The sequence below is a fragment of the Carlito syrichta genome, unplaced genomic scaffold, assembly GCF_000164805.1.
Source record: "Carlito syrichta isolate Samal-C Ts95f unplaced genomic scaffold, Tarsius_syrichta-2.0.1 Scaffold317260, whole genome shotgun sequence".
NCBI lineage: Eukaryota > Metazoa > Chordata > Mammalia > Primates > Tarsiidae > Carlito > Carlito syrichta.
This window is the reverse complement of record NW_007261356.1, coordinates 49591-55108: the sequence shown is the minus strand read 5'-3', so window position 1 is coordinate 55108 and position 5518 is coordinate 49591. Positions and strand designations below refer to the sequence as shown.

At 49.6% G+C, this 5518-nt stretch overlaps 1 long non-coding RNA gene across 2 annotated transcripts; it reads right to left on the bottom strand.

Annotated features, from left to right (window-relative positions):
- Window positions 1–878: 878 nt before the first annotated feature.
- Window positions 879–2353, bottom strand: LOC110594642. Of its 2 annotated transcripts, none has more exons than XR_002481358.1 (2): window positions 2199–2353; window positions 879–1652 (listed from the first exon to the last, which is right to left on the bottom strand). It is a non-coding gene; the product is annotated as an uncharacterized LOC110594642 (long non-coding RNA). The 2 variants fall into 2 exon arrangements; XR_002481357.1 differs by having other exon boundaries at window positions 2149–2347.
- Between the last annotated feature and the right edge of the window lie 3165 nt (window positions 2354–5518).

The following is a 5518-nucleotide window of genomic DNA, read 5'->3' as shown; positions in this document are numbered from 1 at the left end:
AAGGAGAGATGAGGGGAGGGTGTTGTTCTCGTCTTCCCGCAAAGGTTGAACCGTTCATTTGAGGTTTCTTGCATAATGTGGTCAGGACACCATTTAACCTTATACTCCTCCCTCTGTCTCTCTCTTCTGTTTTGTTTTCTCAGCTTGGTTCAAGATTGCAGACCATCACACTACCTGCTCTTGAAAAAAACCGGTGCTTTCTAAACACCGCAACTCTCTGGAATATTTGCACTGTTGGGAACTACTGCCCTCCTGACAGCTGTCAATGACGCTCCCCCAAAACCCTCCTCGAGGATTTGCTTGCGGATTTCTGAGCCTTTTGCTTTTCGAACATTAGGTTGGTTCTGGAGTCAATTTGAGGGGGCTGACGCGGCAAGGAATAGGTTCAGTCTACCACCCCCAAATCCCCTGCAATCGCCTTTCGCCCTTTCTGACCCTGAGACGTTCGGGTGTCCTTCAATGCAGCCGTAGGCTCCGCTCTTGGCATTCACCGCGTGCCTTAATTGTATGACATTAAATCAAGGTCCGCTGTGAACACGGAGAGCAGAGTCTCTCATCGTGATCCGGAAAGGAACAGACCTACTGCGACGACCACACTTCTCCCGCTGCCCGCCCCGCTCTCCCAGGTCTGAGTCCCGACTCCCACAGTCGTAACTCATAAGCCCAGCTCTCGTCTCGGCTCGCCTGCTGCCACATCTGCCAGAGCCGCTATTAATTAGCCTGTTCGGTGAAAGTGTAGACGATACATGTGTCTGCGTCTGCCTATGCATATATCTGCATGCCATTTACAGCAGACACCCAAAGACATACATACGCCGATAAATCTAGTTTTCAAATGGCGGCGTGGATCCAAGCTAATTGCCCCTCTGGTGCAGATCTAATTTCGTGATCGTGTTGTTTCACCGAAGGCAATTAACCCACTTGGTTTGCCCTGGATCCCTTCTAAGGCACTTGCAAGGAATGGCAGGCTTTTAAGGACAGTGCCATGGCGTGTTCTGCTGCAGAAATCGTTGCCAGTTATGTCCTGCTGTCGGGGAGGAAATCTAGCATATCAAAGGGAAGACACACATGCGTGTGTACGTGTAAGAGAAACACTCCGATATGCCTGGGCTCTGCGTCCTCTGATAACGTTACCGCGGTTTTGCTTGGGAGATTTTGGGAAAAGATGAGAGTCCAAGGGCGGGCTGGGTCATCTTTCTTTGTAATGCGGAAAAATTAACTCAACCGCACCTGTCTAGTCCCGGGAGAGCTGAGCGGCCCATCTGGTCTGGCTATGGTTTTGCTGCGGAGAGAAAAAGCTGCTCGCTAAGGCTTCCCCACTGCGGGGGCGCGCGGACCTCGGGTCTGGGCCCGGAGACGGGCTTCGGCTTTCCGGGCAGCGCAGCGGACGCGCGCTCCTCAGACTGCGGCAGGAGTCAGGAGGCTGGAGCGCCCGGGCCAGGCGGAGGGAGGGCGAGCAGGAGAGAGGAAGGGGTAAGGGAAGAGTTGACCTCTACGCGCGGAGCCCTCTGCGCAGCGGGCAGGAGGCAGCGGCGCGGCGACTCTTTTCTCGGCGTCCCCTACGGCGCGGTCGGCCCGAGGGAAGGGCCCGCTCCCGCTCCACGTCCGAGGAAGAGAGAGCGGGTCTTGCGCAGGGACCCCAGAACGCACCCCTGAAAAACAGAACCAAAGCGCAGTGTTAGAGAGAAAGACGCGAGGGGGGGCTGGGAGAAGGGACTCGAGGCGGGAGGGAGCACGCGAGGGAGACAAGGTGACGAGAGGACAGGAGCCCGGTCGGCTGGTCGCGACCTCCGTCCCCAGGCTTCAGCCGGGCGCAGAGGGGACCCTGCGGCGGGGGGTGGCGCGGTGGCTGTGAGCGCAAGTCCGGACTGCGGGCATCGCGGAGAGGGGGCCAAGCGCCGTGGGCACCGCCGCCTCCGGGAAGCGACTTCGGGAGCTGGACCCGTGAAGCCGCGTCCGCACACGGTGCTTCGTCCAGTTCCAGCCGTTCCCGCATCCCGCACCCCCTTTCCCCAGCGTCACCCCCTCCCGCAGACTACACGCCAGACCCACACTCTCCAATCCCCACCCCTCTTGGCTAAGGACCCTGCAAACTGCAAGACTGGCAAGAAAATCGAAACGATCGATGAGAGAAAGAATTACATATACCCATAGCCCTAGAAATCCGAAGGAGAAAGCCCTGCCAGCCCTGCTCAAACCTGCAGAGGACCAAAACGTTTTCAATCGCTGCTCAGTGCTTTCGCGGAGGAAAGAGGAGGCTGCGAGGCTTCCGTGGTATAAGGTGCTTTAAGGTGGGAGGTGGGGGTGGGGAGGGGGTGGGTCGGAGCGGTCCGGTCTTTCCCCCTCGCTTGCTGATCCAGAATTAGGGATTAATGGCTCGCTCCAGCCAAACAAATAAGGCATCTGCCTTCAGCACAAGAGGATTACACGGGCTGCTGACGTCACCAGTCAGACAGATGTTGGCTCCCAAAGTCCTGAGCAGCTCGCTGTGTCCTTGAAACCAAAGAGCCGCAGAAGGCGCGCAGCCCCCAATTGCAGCGCCTGGGTACAGCAAAGGGCAAGCGCCCTGCCTTTGCCTACAGTGCCCACCCCCGCTGGCGCCAACACAGTGCCCCAAAGACAGCTCCCGGAGACGTCTTGCTTCCAGCCTCGCCAGCTCTTCCCTCACGGTCCTCCTGTCAGTGCTCAGACTTGCCCAAAGCAAGCTAAAGTCACCATTCTCGGTTGCCTCTCCTTAAAATGGAGACAGGAGCCGACAACCCTCTCGACACCCCGTCTAGATCCCCGCATATAAGCTCTCGGGCTCTTGTTCACTCACACTCGGTTGGCCAAGTATCAGCAAAATAAGCACCTTAGGCCGGACAGAGCCCACGCTCCAGAGGAGGGACCGCCTCTTAATTATGTGCGCAAGCAGCAGAAGCAGAGCTTATCTGCGTCTCCTCTTCTCAACCCGGCTGCCAGCCTTTCCCCCAGGCCAAGCTTTGGGTTTATGCTTAATCTTATCACGAATGCCAACCCGGACGAATGTGTCTTTCTAAACAATAACTCTTCTCCAACCTAACTCTGCGCCCCAACCAAGCCCTGGGCCACCACCACTGGTGCACCACCGGGACCTCACCATGGTCCTGATCAGGACACCGCAAAATGCCATTGTATTTTTTCCCCCCAAGTACTTTGAAGACGGTGTCATAAAATAGTACTACTACTGATAATAAATAATATGTTTTAAAAGATGTGTGTGTCCAAAATATATCTAGTATCTAATTTTAGGAACCTGCACATTCAAATAATTAAAGCCTTATTTTAGAGACAAATCTGATGAATAAAGATCAAGAATTAATGTCTTGCTAAACTTCACTGTCCTTTTAAATGAATGTGGTTTTAACTTAAATGCAATTATAGACTACTTCACTTCTCCTGACTTGTGTATTATCTTCACTTTATATAATTTTTCAGGACTTTACAAGTCACACTTAAGTCAGGTTATGAAATAGGCCAAAAGATACATGAAGCTGGAAATTTAAATGAGCAGTTTGGGATGAGTTATGTAATCCACAAATGAAATGATTTTAAATGAATTTCAGCTTTGTGAAAAATATTTAAAACAATTCGAACGATGAACAGAACAAAATAAATTTAACTCTGGCACAGAGTCACACTAAAGCAAGCCTGTGCCCCAAATCTAATCAGTATATATTTTAAAAAATCGTTGACTTTCTTGGAAAAAAATGTTTGCTCACAACACTGCACTGTCATTTATAGACTACAATGCCCAAACTGGAGTAGCTGCATTATATCTTCATTCATATATTATTCCTGTCTATCAAAGTGGCATTTAATTTTTCCAATTCTATGCATTTAGAAATTCAGTCGCTGATAAAAATCTATTTAATTTGCTCTGGTGTCATTCAGCAAATGCCAGCCTAAAATAGTAACATTTCTCTGTCCCCACTGTGCTTCAAGGCCTTATAAGAAACAGCTCCCATCTAAAACTGATGGATTTAAATTTGTTATTTACCAGTAACAAAAGGTAGACTTCATCTAATTTTAATTGGATAAAGAACAGGTACTTTTTAAGACAGGGTAAAAACTGAACATATAAACATTGTTTCTTGAAAACTTTGTAGAATAAGTTTTAAATGCCATGTTTTAAGGATCTAATGCCTCTTTAAAATAAGCAAGATTGTTTTTGACTCCCAACATATTTTGAATGTAAACTTCCATCTTGGTCTTACAGAATTGTACTAGAGTCCTTTTTGCTCAGTGACTGAATATTAGTTCGCTGTCCATGGTCTTGATCCACATGAAGGGAAATGCCAGTGGTGCCTTTTGAAAAATGAAAGTCACAATGCTACTGCATGAATTTGACTTCCTAGCATTGTAAGATGATGTCAAAGGGGTGGGGGCATCCTATAGGCTTTAGGCTCTCTCTCCCATTCCAATTGTTCTCATTTTTAAAAATATTTGCCACTAAATTGAGAGTACAGGAAGCAGATGGAGAAAATTTGCATTTCATTATCTTCGAGCTTACAAAATCACCACTCATTTAAGTGTCCAAAGAATTGTAGTAAATAGGAAATAATATTTTTCAACCTGAGATACTTTCTTTTTTGTTGTTGTTTTCAAAGAAGCAACACAGACATCCTTGTATAGACATCATTGTCCACTTTTGCATATGGTTTAACAAGTGTGGAAAATTTACAAAAAACAAATTAAGAAAAAAGTCAAACAATAGCTTTCTCAAATATCTTTCTCTGTATATATTTACATCTCTATATAGAGATAGCTATCACACACACACACACACACACACACACACACACACACACACACACACACACTTTCCGAAACCCTGAGAGCCGCTGCTGATCTTTGGAGAATACTGATCCGCACAAACCGCACCGCACGATCTGTGCTTCGATACAAGGACCACAACGGCAAGAAAACAGGCCCTTAGTTTTAAACTGAGATCGGTGCCCACGCCAGGCCACGGGTCCGAGCCTCAGCAATTCACACTTTCCTAGGCACGAGTAGGATACTTTCTGAAGAAGTATTTAGAACTTGGGAAAATCCCTGTACCGGAAGAAAATGGCCTAAACACAATAGGACTCGCCATTTTCTCCCTGCGAAGCACAAAGCCCTTGGCGCTGCCCGCCACACAAAGAAAGCCTGGGCCCGCGGAATTCTTGCACATTTCAAGAGGCCAAAACATACCTTCCCAGAACCACAGTTTCTCCCTACTGGGCGCTCTGAGACCCACACTCTCTCTCCCACCCTCGCTCGGTCCTTGCCACAAGAAGATCCTTTATGTGAGGTGTAGATAAAAGGACGCACCGAAGGCGTGATGCTAGCGAGCGCGCTAAACCCCGGCAAGAAGTCGTCCCGAAAACCGAGGTGCCCGGCGTGCGGCTGCCTGGAGCTCCCTTCCAGGCCGAGGGGCGGGGAGGGGGGCCTCGGATGCCCTCCCTCCTCTTCACATCCCTCCTTCCAGTTCCATCCCGTCTCCCATGCGCGTCCG